Genomic DNA, 12372 nt, shown 5'->3' with positions numbered 1-12372 from the left:
AAGGATATGAACAGACACTTTACCAAAGAAGACATACATGAGGCCAACAAACATATGAAAAAATGCTCATCATCACTGGTCATCAGAGAAATGCAAATCAAAACAACATTGAGATACCATCTCATGCCAGTTAGAATGGCGATCATTAAAAAATCTGGAGACAACAGATGCTGGAGAGAATGTGGAGAAATAGGAACACTTTTGCACTGTTGGTGGGAATGTAAATTAGTTCAACCATTGTTAAACATGATTTTTACAGTTGATGCTACATTTGAGTTTTAGGTTTAGGGTAAAAATTCTTCTAACCAAGATACTGGTGCCTTAGTATCTATTAATAACTTGTTACATAACAAATAAAAGTATAATTTAAGATACAAAACCTATGCTTCCTTCCATTTTGTAAAGCAGCCTTGGTTGGACCTTCCCTGCATTCCCATGTTCACGTTATTTTAGCACAATAAAGGCTTTCTTCCAGATATAATTGTTTCCTGTCTGTTGCTGCTGGTAGATTACCAGCAAAGAATACATTTTATACAACCTCTGCTTCTGCAGGGTCCAGTGCTCAAAGGCATTTCTTTTTTCTTTTTCTTTTTTTTTTTTTCAATTCTACTTTAAGTTCTGGGATACATGTGCAGAACGTGTAGGTTTGTTATACAGGTATCCACATGCCATGGTGGTTTGCTGCACCCATCAACCCATAAACTACATTAGGTATTGCTCCTAATGTAAATGTAAACCTCCCATATCCCCCCACCCCCTGACTGGCCCAGGTGTGTGGTGTTACCCTCCCTGTGTCCATGTGTTCTCATTGTTCAACTCCCAATTATGAGTGAGAATATGCGGTGTTTGGTTTTCTGTTCCAGTGTTAGTTTGCTGAGAATGATGGTTTCCAGCTTCATCCATGTCCCTGAAAAAGACATGAATTCATCCTTTTTAATAGCTGCATAGTATTCCATGATGTATATGTGCCACATTTTCTTTATCCAGTCTATCACTGATGGGCACTTGGGTTGGCTCCAAGTCATTGCTTTTGTGAATAGTGCTGCAATAAACATACATGTTCATGTGTCTTTATAGTAGAATGATTTATAATCTTTTGGGTATATGCCCAGGAATAGGATTGCTGAGTCAAATGGTATATCTGGTCCTAGATCCTTGAGGAATTGCCACACTGTCTCTGCAATGGTTGAACTAATTTACACTCCAACCAGCAGTGTAAAAGCATTCCTATTTCTCCACATCTTCAGCATCTGTTGTTTTCTGACTTTTTAATGATCACCACTCTAACTGGCATGAAATGGTATCTCATTGTGGTTTTGATTTGCATTTCTCTAATGACAAGTGATGATGAGCTTTTCTTTACAAGTTTGTTGGCTACATAAATGACTTATTTTCAGAAGTGTCTGTTCATATCCTTCACCCACTTTTGATGGGGTTGATTTTCTCTGGTAAACTTGTTTAAGTTCTTTGTAGATTCTGGATATTGGCCTTTGTCAGATGGATAGATTGCAAAAATTTTCTCCCATTCTGTAGGGTGCCTATTTACTCTGATGATAGTTTCTTTTGCTGTTCAGAAGCTACTTAGTTAGATTAGGTCCATTTGTCAAGCTTGGCTTTTGTTGCCATTGCTTTTGGTGTTGTAGTAATGAAGTCCTTGCCCATGCCTATGTCCTGAACGGTATTGCCTAGGTTTTCTTCTAGGGTTTTCATGGTTTTAGATCTTACAATTAAGTCTTTAATCCATCTTGAGTTAATTTTTATGGTATAAGGAAGTGGTCCAGTTTCATCTTTCTGCATAGGGGAGCCAGTTTTCCCAACACCATTCATTAAATAGGGAATCCTTTCCCCATTGCTTTTGTCAGGTTTGTCAAAGATCAAATTGTTGTAGATGTGTGGCATTTATCTGAGGCCTCTGTTCTGTTCCGTTGGTCTACACATCTGTTTTGTTACCAGTACCCTGCTGCTTTTGTTACTGTAGGCTTGTAATATAGTTTGAAGTCAGGTAGTGTGATGCCTCCAGCTTTGTTCTTGTTGCCTAGGACTGTCTTGGCTATATGGGCTCTTTTTTGGTTCCATATCAAATTTAAAGCAGTTTTTTCTAGTTCTATGAAGAAAGTCAATGGCAGCTTGATGGAGATAGCAATGAATCTATAAATTATTTTGGGCAGTATGACCATTTTCACAATATTGATTCTTCCTAACCATGAGCATAGAATGTTTTACCATGTGTTTGTGTCCTGTCTTATTTCCTTGAGCTGTGGTTTGTAGTTCTCCTTGAAGGGACCCTTCACATCCCTTGTGAGTTGTATTCCTAGGTATTTTATTCTCTTTGTAGCAATTGTGAATGGGAGTTCACTCATGATTTGGCTTTGCATTTGTGTATTATTGGTGTATAGGAATGCTTGTGATGTTTGCACATTGATTTTATATCCTGAGACTTTGCTGAAGTTGCTTATCAGCTTAAGGAGATTTGGAGCTAAGACAATGGAGTTTTCTAAACATACCATTATGTCATCTGCAAACAGAGACAATTTGACTTCCTCTCTTCCTATTTGAATCCCTTTTCTTTCTTTTGCCTGATTGTCCTGGTCAGAACTTCCAGTAGAATGTTATATAGGAGGGGCGAGAGAGGGCATCCTTGTCTTGGGCCAGTTTTCAAAGGGAATGCTTCCAGCTTTTGCCCATTCAGTATGATATTGGCTATGGGTTTGTCATAAACAGCTTTTATTATTTTGAGATGTGTTCCATCAATACCTAGTTTATTGAGAGTTTTTAGCATGAAGGGGTGTTGAGTTTTATTGAAGGCCTTTTCTTCATCTATTGAGATAATCATGTGGTTTTTGTCATTGGTTCTGTTTATGTGATGGATTATGCTTATTGATTTGCATATGTTGAACCAGACTTGCATCCCAGGGATAAAGACAACTTGATCGTGGTGGATAAGTTTTTTGATGTGCTGCTGGATTTGGTTTGCCAATATTTTGTTGAGGACTTTTGCATCAATGTTCATCAGGGATATTGACCTGAAATTTTCTTTTTTGTTGCATTCTGAAAGGTTTTGGTGTCAGGGTGATGCTGGCCACATAAAATAAGTTAGGGAGGAGTCCCTCTTTTTCTATTGTTTGGAATAGTTTCAGAAGGAATGGTACCAGCTCCTCTTTTTACCTCTGGTAGAATTTGGCTGTGAATCCGTTTGGTTCTGGGTTTATATTGGTTGGTAGGCTATTAATTACTGTCTCAATTTCAGTGCTTGTTATTGGTCTATCTGAAGGCATTTCTTAATGCTTGTTGAATGAGTCAGTGAACGAACTATAAAAGCTTCACTCAATCTGCAAGACAGAATTTATATATTCTGTCAGCAGACACAAAATAAACAAATTTGTGTCTTCAGCGTGACAAAAGCTGTAAAAAAAAAAAAAATAGTTTTTTACACAGAGGACTGAGACCATTTTTCTTAATTTTTCCTTGTTCCCAAGAAAATCTTTAGAAAACTAGAGACTGAAATTTTTTTTAAAAGAAGTTCTGACCTTCTAGGAAAAGAGGAGTAGGGTACATTCAAATTCCCTCAAAAAAATCCAGTAACAGGATAAAATATTTCTCAGGAAAGAACGTCTTTGCAATACATGTTTGTGCATTTTTGTGCATGGAAATTTCTAGTATGTGAGAAATAGAGCAATGGTACAAAATTTTTTAAATGAAAATCTTTTTTGCAAATAATCATTTAGCTACTTTCATAATAGTTTACTTAGGATTTATATTCTAAATACAATCTCTAAAAAGGGGGTCAACCAACTCTTTTTGTGAATGGTCAAACAGTAAATATTTAAAGCTTTATGAGCATGTGGTCTTTGTTTCAGCTACTCAGCTCTGCCTTCTGTAGCACAAAAACAGCTGTAGATTATATGCAAATGAATGGATGTGACTGTGTTCCCATAAAATTTAATTTCTGTTCTCTAAATGTGGCTCAGATCTATTCCTTCCTTTTCTTCTCCACTATTGACACCTGTGGTCTTCACCCTCATTAGAGCTCTGAAATCCTGGCTTAGCCAACACATTCATTTATTCAACAAATTCTTGTCCAGCATTTGGGATGTCCCTAGGCATTGAGGTGTGTCCTTGAGAATCTAGCAGAGAGGAAAGCTCTTCTGATGGTTTTGGGGTTTTTCTTAATGGAATGCTGCACAAATGTGTGTCATCCTTGGACAGGGGCCATGCTAATCTCTGTATCATTCCAATTTTGGTAGATGTGCTGCCAAAGCAAGCACTCTTCTGGAACTGATAGTACAGGGGAAAGACAGGCAATATATAAAATAACCATGAGTTAGAGCAGTGGTTCTAATGGGGTGAGGGGTAGGGATTCCCTCCTGGGGCCATTTGGCAATGTTTGGAGACAGTTTTAGTTGCCACATCTGGCGATGAGGTGCTTCTGACATCCCATGGGCAGAGTCCAGGGGTGTTGCAAAGCTTCCCACAAGGCACAGGACAGTCCCCCACAACAAAGTTATATCCAGCCCAAAATGTCAGTGGTGCTGAGGGATAGAAACTCTGAATCAAACATATGATCAATGCTCTAAGAAAAGAAACAGAAAGCTATGAGGGTAGCTGCTTTAGATCAAATTCTTTGGGAAGATGTCCTTGAGGAAATGACATTCAGGTGAATCCTAGAGGGTAAACAGGATTTCATCAGGTAAGGAGGTACCCAGGGAGAAGGCAAATGTGAGGACTATTGAAAAGATACTGATGCGTATGCCTCACCCCAATCAATTCAGTCAGAATCATTCAAATTCTATTGTTTTTAAAGTTTCTCAGATTAGAACCAATTGGTAAGCCTTAAAAGCAAAAAGATTGAGAATTTTTCTGAAGCATGTTTTAAGGCTGATGCTAAGACATTTAAAAAAACGTTTATGGTATAGGACAGAGAAAATAATTGAGAAGGGGGGATGAAATCAGAACCACATATAGAGTATCACATTTATTGATTTGCATATGTTGCAAAAGCTTTGAATCCCAGGGATAAATCCCATTTGATCATAGTAAATAATATTTTTAATGTGCTGTTGAATTTGTTTTGCCAGTATTTTGTTGAGTATTTTTGCATCTATGTACATCAGGGATATTGGCCTGTAACTTCTTTTCTTGTAGTATCTGCATCCAGTTTTAGCATTAGGATAATGCTGGCCTCATAAAATGAATTTGAAGATATTCCTTTCTCTTCCATTTATTTGGAAGAGTTTGAAAAGCATTCAAATTAGTTCTTTTTTAAATGTTTGGTAGAATTCAGCTATGAAGCCAATCAGTCCTGGGCTTTTCTTTAATAGGAGACTTTTTATTACTGATTGAATCTATTTGTCCACTATTGGTCTATTCAGATTTTCTGTTTCTTCATGATTCAATCTTGGCAGGTTGTATGTGTCTAGGGATTTATCTATTTCTTCTAAGTTATCCAATTTATTGGAGTATAATTGCTCACAGTAGTTTCCTGTGACCCTTTGTATTTTTTTTTTGAGACAGAGTATTTCTCTGCACCCAAGCTGGAGTGCAATACACCATCTCAGCTCACTGCAACCTCTGCCTCCATGAAGTTTTGCGGTTTGAGTTAGTTTACAATCTTCCCATCTGACAAAGGGCTAATATCCAGAATCTACAAAGAAATGAAACAGATTTACAAGGAAAAAAAACAAACAAACATACTAAAGTGGGTGAAGGATATGAACAGACGCTTTCCAAAAGAAAACATATATGAAGCCAACAAACATATGAAAAAATGCTCATCATCACTGGTCATTAGAGAAATGCAAATCAAAACCACATTGAGATACCACTTCACGCCAGTTAGAATGGTGATCATTAAAAAATCTGGAGACAACAGATGCTGGAGAGGATGTGGAGAAATAGGATCACTTTTACACTGTTGCTGGGAGTGTAAATTAGTTCAATCATTGTGGAAGATAGTGTGGCGATTCCTCAAGGATCTAGAAGTAGAAATTCCGTTTGACCCAGTAATCCCATTACTGAGTATATACCCAAAGGACTATAAATCATCATTCTATTATAAAGACACATGCACACACATGTTCATCATGTCACTGTTTACAATAGCAAAGACCTGGAATGAACCCAAATGCCCATCAATGATAGACTGGACAAAGAAAATGTGGCACATATACACCATGGAATACTGTGCAGCCATAAAAAACGATGAGTCTGTGTCCTTTCTAGGGACATGAACCTGGGAACCATCATTCTCAGCAAACTGAGACAAGAACAGAAAATCAAACACCACATGTTCTCACTCACAGGCGGGTGTTAAACAATAAGAACACTTGAACACAAAGAGGGGAGCATCAAACACTGGGGTCCTTTGCAGGGGGCTACAGGAAGGATAGTGGGAGGGAGGGTGGGGGAAGGATAACATGGGGAGAAATGTCTGGTATAGGTGTTGGGGGGGATGGTGGCAACAAACCACCTTGCCATGAATGTACCTATGCAACAACCTTGTATGATCTGCACATGTACCCCAGAATCTAAAGTACAATAAAAAGAAATAAAGAAAATAAATTACCAACTTCATGTGTTTCTTTAGCGTGATGTAAGAACAGCCTAACAGAACATATGAAAAACTAAAATCAACACCAAAAAAACAAATAACCTGCTTTAAAAATGGACAAAGGACCTGAATAGACATTGGTCAAAAGAAGAAGTCCAAATAGCCAACAGGTTCATGAAAAAATGTTCAACATCACTAATCATTAGGAAAATGCAAATGGAGGTCACAATATGATATTACCTTATACCTGTTAGAATGGCTATTATAAAAAAAAAAAAGATGAAGGATGACAGTTGATGAAAATGTGAAGAAAAGGTAATTCTTGTGCACTGTTGGTAGGAATGTAAAATAGTAAGAGCCATTATGGAAAACAGTATGAAGACTCCTCAAAAAACTCAAAACAGAACTGCTATGTGACCCAGAAAATCCACTTTTCAATACTCATCCAAAGGAAATAAAATCAGTATGTTGAAGAGAGAGTTGCACTTCCATATTCACTGAGGCATTATTCACAATGGCCAAGATATGGAATCAACTTAAGCATTCACCAATAGATACATGGATTTTTTTAAACAAGCCAGTGAAATACTACCCTGCCTTCAAAAGAAAGAAAGGAAGGAAGGAAGGAGGAAAGAAAGAGAGAGAAAGAGAGAGAGAGAGAGAGAGAGAGAGAGAGAGAGAGAGAGAGAGAAAGGAAGGAAGGAAGGAAGGAAGGAAGGAAGGAAGGAAGGAAGGAAGGAAGGAAGGAAGGAAGGAGGGAATTTTATCATTTTCAACAACATAACTAAACCTGGAAGACATTATACTTAGTGAAATAAGCCAGGCACAGGCATGAAAAGAAAAACACCTGATGGTTTCACTTACATGTGGAAGCTAAAATGTTGAACTCATAGAAGTAGAGAGCAGCATCGTGGTAACCAGATCCTGACCAGGGGAGGGAAGGAATGGAGAGACCTTGGTCAAAGGATACAGAGTTTCAGTGAGACAAGAGGAATAAGTTTTTGCACAGCCTAGCAACTATAGTTAATGTATCGTATATTTTAAAATTGCTAAGAGAGTACATTTCAAATAAGGATAAGTGAAGTCATGATATATTAATTAGATTAATTTGATCATTCTATATTATATGCATATATCAAATTTCATATCACATTGTACCCCTTAAATATATATAATTATTTGTCAATTAAAAATATATTTTTAAAAAATCACATACAGAGTTAATATATTTTTTTAAAATCACATACAGTGGAGGAATGTGACACAGACTACCTTAGCCAGGCAGTTACAGTCAACATGAACAGTGGTAGATCATGCCTAAATCATAGTAGATACCCTTGTACCTACTTTACCTTTACCTCTGTGGTTTTCCTATCCAAAACCCATAACCCCAGTCTAACGAGGAGAAAAACATCAGACAAATCCCAATTGAGGGATATACTACAAAATATTTGACCAGTAATCCTCAAAGCGGTCAAGATAATCAAAAACAAGAGAAGTCTGAGAACCTAAGGAGATACCGTGACTAAGTGTAATGTGGAATCCTGGATGGCTTCTGGGAACAATAAAAGAACATTAGGCTAAAGCTAAGGAAATCTGAATAAAGAATGGACTTCCATTAATAATAATGTCAGTTCAATACTAAAATATACTCAATATTGGAAAAATGTGGATTCAATACTAGAATAAATATTGCTTCACGTTGTGAAAATTATGTTATGTAATAGTAAGCATTCACAGCAAGGGAAACTCGATGTGGGGCATATGGGAACTTTTCACTATCTTGGCAATTTTTCTGTAAATATAAAACTGTTCTAAAAAATGAAGTTCATTTTTAAAAACAAGCAAATGAAATGACATATGGATGAGTTCTAATACATTGCCAAAGACAATGCAAAATATTATAGCCACTTCGAAAAACAGTGTGACCAATCCTTATAAAAATAAGCATGCTATATGACTCAGCAATCCCATTCCTAAGTAGTCAACCAAGAGAAAAGAAGACTAGAATATTCATGTAAAAACCTTTAAACAAATGTTGATTCATAATTGCCAAAACCTGGAAACAATCCAAATGTTTGCAACTGGTAAACAGATAAACACACTGTGATACAGTCATACAATAAAATATTCCTCAGCAATAAGAAGGAACAAACTACTGATACATACAACCACACAAGTCAATCTCAAATGAATTATAATGAGTGAAAGAAGCCAGTTTCAAGAGGCTAATACTGTATGATTTTACTTAGACGACATTCTAGAAAAGACAAAAATATAGAGACAGAAAACAGATGTATGGGGCTAAGATGAATCGTGTCCAAGTCTCCCTGAATAACACAGCCTAGAAGTTCATCTTGGTTTTGTCATTCTCCTTAAATGGACAGCCATCCAGCCATTCAAATTCTCTTCATTTTGTCAGGCTTATCTTGCACAGCTCCCTAAACAAACCTACTTCAGATAAGGTTACATTTTTATTACATTAGATAAATAATGCTCCAAAATTTTGTTGATATTATTCTCCATAATTCGAATAGCTCCTTCATTATTCCACACTTTTCCAAATTCTGCTATAATTGAAAATCCTGTCAAACCACTATAGCATAAGTAATCATTCCTGTACAATTCTAGAATATTATTTATCTATATCCCATATTCTGCTGTTAATTATTATATAAACTCTCATGTGAATAAATGACTTTGATGTTACTTCTTAACCCTCATTACCTCCATTTGGTATTGCTAAAATTTCCATTTTATAGATAAGAAAACTGAAGCTCAAAGGTTAAGTTACTACCCAGTGATTATGGCTACTAAATAGAGAAGCTGGGAAATCCAGGAATGCTGAATCCAAAGGTTGACATCCTTTTGTTGCAGTTCACTATTTTTTACTTTGTATTGTTTTAAATTTGAATGTCCTAATAATTCCACAACTAAGCTTCTTGAGGCTAAGAGCTCTTTCATATCCTCCTTGTATTCCAGAATGTACTAAATTAAAAAGACACTTCCAAAACAAATTGTCTTTAGAATATTAAAATACAGTGGAGCAAAAGAAAGAAATAAAAGGCATCCAAATAGGAAAAGAGTCAAATCATCTCTCTTTGCTGATGATATGATTCTATACATACAAAACCCTAAAGAATCCACCAAAAGGCTCCTAGAACTGATAAATGACTTCAGTAAAGTTTCACGACACAAAATTAATGCACAAATTCAGTAGCATTTCTATACACCAATCACGTTTATTCTGAGAGTCATATCAAGAAGGCAATCCCATTTATAATTGCCACCAAAAATAAAATATCTAGGAATACATCTAACCAAGGAGGTAAAAGATCTCTACAATAACCATTACAAAAGACTGCTGAAAGAAATCAGTGATGACACAAACAAATGGTAAAACATTCCATGCTCATGAAGTGGAAGAAACAATATAGTTAAAATAGCCATACTCCTCAAAGCAATTTATAGATTTGATGCTATTCTTATCAAACTATCAATATGATTTTTGAACAGAACTAGAAAAACTATTCTAAAATTTATATGGAATCACAAAAGAGCTCAAATAGCCAAAGCAATTCTAAGCAAAAAGAACAAAGCCAAAGGCATCTTACTATATGACTTGAAACTATGCCACAAGGCTACAGTTACCAAAACGGCATGGTACTGGTACAAAAACAAACACATAGACTAATGGAATAGAATACAGAGCCCAGAAATAAAACCACACACCTACAACCATCTGACTTTCCACAAATTCAACAAAAATAAGAAATGGGAGAACTCCCTAGTCAATAAATGGTGCTGGGATAACTAGCTAATCATATGCAGAATAAGTGAAGTGGACCTCTACCTATCATCATACACAAAAATTAACTCAATGGATTAGAGATTTAAATCTAAAACCTAAAACTCTAAAAGTCCTAAAAGGAAACCTAGGAAATACCCCTCTGGACATCAGCCTTACCAAAGAATTTATGACTAAGTCCTCAAAAGCAATTGCAACAAAAACACAAATTTACAAGTGGAACCAAATTAAACTAAAAAGCTTCTGGACAGGAAAAGAAATAATCACCAAAGTTAACAAATAACACAGAATGGGAGAGAATCTTCACAATCTATACATCCAACAAAGGACTAATATCCAAAATCTACAAAGAACTCAAATAAATAAGAAAAAAAACAATCCCATCAAAAAGTGGGCTAAGGACACGAATAGACAATGCTCAAAAGAAGATATACAGATGGCCAGCAAGCATATGGAAAAATGTTCAACATCACTAGTTACCAGGGGAATCCAAATCAAAACCACAATGTGATGATACCTTACTCCTTCAAGAAAGGCCATAATCAAAAAATCAAAAACGAATAGATGATGACATGGATGTGGTGAAAAAGAAACACTTTTACACTGCAGGTGGGAATGTAAACTAGTACAATCACTATGGAAAAGAGTGTGGAGATTCCTTAAGGAACTAAAAGTAGAACTACCATTTGATCCAGCAATCTCACTACTAGGTATCTACCCAAAGGAAAAGAAGTCATTATAGGAAAAAGATACTTGCACATATATGTCTATAGCAATACAATTCACAATTTGCAAACTGCAAAAATATGAAACCAGCCCAAATGCCCATCAATTAACAGGTGGATAAAGAAAATGTGAGATATACACATATACATTCTCTCTCTCTCTCTCTCTCTCTCTCTCTCTCTCTCTCTCTGTCTCTCTCTAGCAAGGCCACAGTACTGAACGGAGGATGAGATAGAGATAGATGGGTTGACAGACGAAGGCTTCAGAAGATGGGTAATAAAAAACTACACTGAGCTAAAGGAACATGCTCTAACGCAATGCAAAGAAGCTAAGAACCTTGATAAAAGGTTAGAGGAGCTGCTAACTAGAATAACCAATTTAGAGGAACATAAATGACCTGATAGAGCTGAAAAACACAGCACAAGAACTTCATGAAGCATACACAAGTATCAATACCTAAATCAACAAAGAAAGATACCAGAGTTTGAAGACTACCTTGCTCAAACAAGGCATGCAGACAAGACTAGAGAAAAAAGAATGAAAAGGAATGAACAAAGCCTGCAAGAAATACGGAACTTCATGAAAAGACTGAACCTACATTTGATTGGAGTACCTGAAGGAGTTGGGAAGAATGGAAACAAGGTGGAAAATACATTTCAGGATATTACCCAAGAGAACTTCCCCAACCTAGCAAGACAGGCCAACATGCAAAGTCAGGAAATATAGAGAACACCACTAAGAAACTCTAGGAGAAGATCAACCCCAAGACACATAATCATCAGATTCTCCAATGTTGAAATGAAGGAAAAAAATGTAAAGGGCAGCCAGAGAGAAAGGCCAGGTCACCTACAAAGGGAAGCCCATCAGTCTAACAGTGGACCTCTCAGCAGAAAGTCTACAAGCCAGAAGAGACTAGGGGCCAATATTCAACATTCTTAAACAAAGGAATTTTCAACCCAGAAATTCATGTCTATCCAAACTAAGTTTCATAAGTGAAGAAGGAATAAAATCTCTTTCAGACAAGCAAATGCTAAGGGATTTTGTTACCACAAGGCCTGACTTGCAAGAGCTCCTGAAAGAAGCACTGAATATGGAAAGGAAAAACCAGCATCAGCCACTGCTAAAACACAGCAAAACATAAAGACCAATGACACTATGAAGAAACCGCATCAACTATTGTGCAAAAGATGCAAGTATGCATGATGCTAGTGTGCAGATAGCATCATGATGCCAGGACCAAATTCACACATAACGATAGTAACCTTAAATGTAAATAAGCCAAATGTCTCAA

General features: G+C 36.5%; 1 non-coding gene across 1 annotated transcript; it reads right to left on the bottom strand.

Moving 5' to 3' along the window:
* Positions 1–4163: 4163 nt before the first annotated feature.
* Positions 4164–4265, bottom strand: LOC119471306. The gene has a single exon (XR_005200337.1). It is a non-coding gene; the product is annotated as a U6 spliceosomal RNA (small nuclear RNA).
* Positions 4266–12372: the final 8107 nt, after the last annotated feature.

The sequence above is a fragment of the Cebus imitator genome, unplaced genomic scaffold, assembly GCF_001604975.1.
Source record: "Cebus imitator isolate Cc_AM_T3 unplaced genomic scaffold, Cebus_imitator-1.0 Scaffold55, whole genome shotgun sequence".
NCBI lineage: Eukaryota > Metazoa > Chordata > Mammalia > Primates > Cebidae > Cebus > Cebus imitator.
The sequence above is the reverse complement of the archived record's forward strand: the minus strand, read 5'-3'. Positions and strand labels throughout refer to the sequence as shown.